General features: G+C 44.2%; 1 protein-coding gene across 1 annotated transcript in view; it reads left to right on the forward strand.

Annotated features, from left to right (window-relative positions):
- LOC119591890 (metalloreductase STEAP4-like) overlaps positions 1–916 on the forward strand; it is a 46,860-nt gene that overhangs the window by 714 nt on the left and 45,230 nt on the right. The window lies entirely within an intron of this gene.

The following is a 916-nucleotide window of genomic DNA, read 5'->3' on the forward strand; positions in this document are numbered from 1 at the left end:
TCCCTCCCCCCGACGCGTTGAGGTCTCCGCCGGATGCAGGTTAGGATGCACGCTCTGGGTAAGGGCGATTGGATGGGGAGACGAAAATAAGGCACATAAATATGAGAGACTGTGGAATTAATGAGAAATTAAGTTTTATGAGGGTTCTTTGAATTCAGGCGAGAGACAATTCACGGTCCAGGGAACTTCGACCTTTGTCATTTGGAAACACGTCAAGAACTTGCTGCTAAGAGCGAGGCCCGTTTCAGCTCTTGTTCAGGAATATGACTCTCCGTGTCAGAGGATGGACGGTGTGCAACATGCAATCCAGTGCACGAACCTGCAGTGATCGCTAGTTCTGCCTGCACGAAAAGAGCAATGTTCCTCGCTAATGCTTAGAATATAAAAGACCATATAAAAGGCCTTTTGGTCAAAGCGGATGATACCATGAATTGAAAATGTTTTTGTTTTGTTTTGTTTTGTTTTAAGATGTGCGACCACTAACGCTAGTCTTAACGTTACTGACAGATTTCCCCCCGGTTCTTTAGAGTATAACCGTTGACAAGTATACGTGTACAGATAACAGTTTAACGATCACAAGAAAAAAAAGAAAAGAAAAACAGTAAATTGACTATCGTTTGCCGTTTTGTTGCCACATGAACGCAAGACTTGCAACAAAAGCCGCTTCAATAACGTGTTACAGAGTAATGTAGAAAGCCAGTTAATCGTTAATTGCAAGAGCTTGATGACTGTTATGGCGATTTTTTAAAATTGCTGTTGCTGTGTGGTTTCCTGAGCGATCCTTGGTGGCTGTTGGTGGGCGTGCGCTGGCCCTTCCGCTTCGTGTTAGGTGGACGGGCGTGTTATGCCGCTGCCACGACTTTCCTTTTTAGTAACGCATTTGTCTTATCTTGTGGGTTCGTCTTTGATGTCAAAT

This window comes from Penaeus monodon, chromosome 29 (genome assembly GCF_015228065.2).
Source record: "Penaeus monodon isolate SGIC_2016 chromosome 29, NSTDA_Pmon_1, whole genome shotgun sequence".
Taxonomy (NCBI): Eukaryota; Metazoa; Arthropoda; class Malacostraca; order Decapoda; family Penaeidae; genus Penaeus; species Penaeus monodon.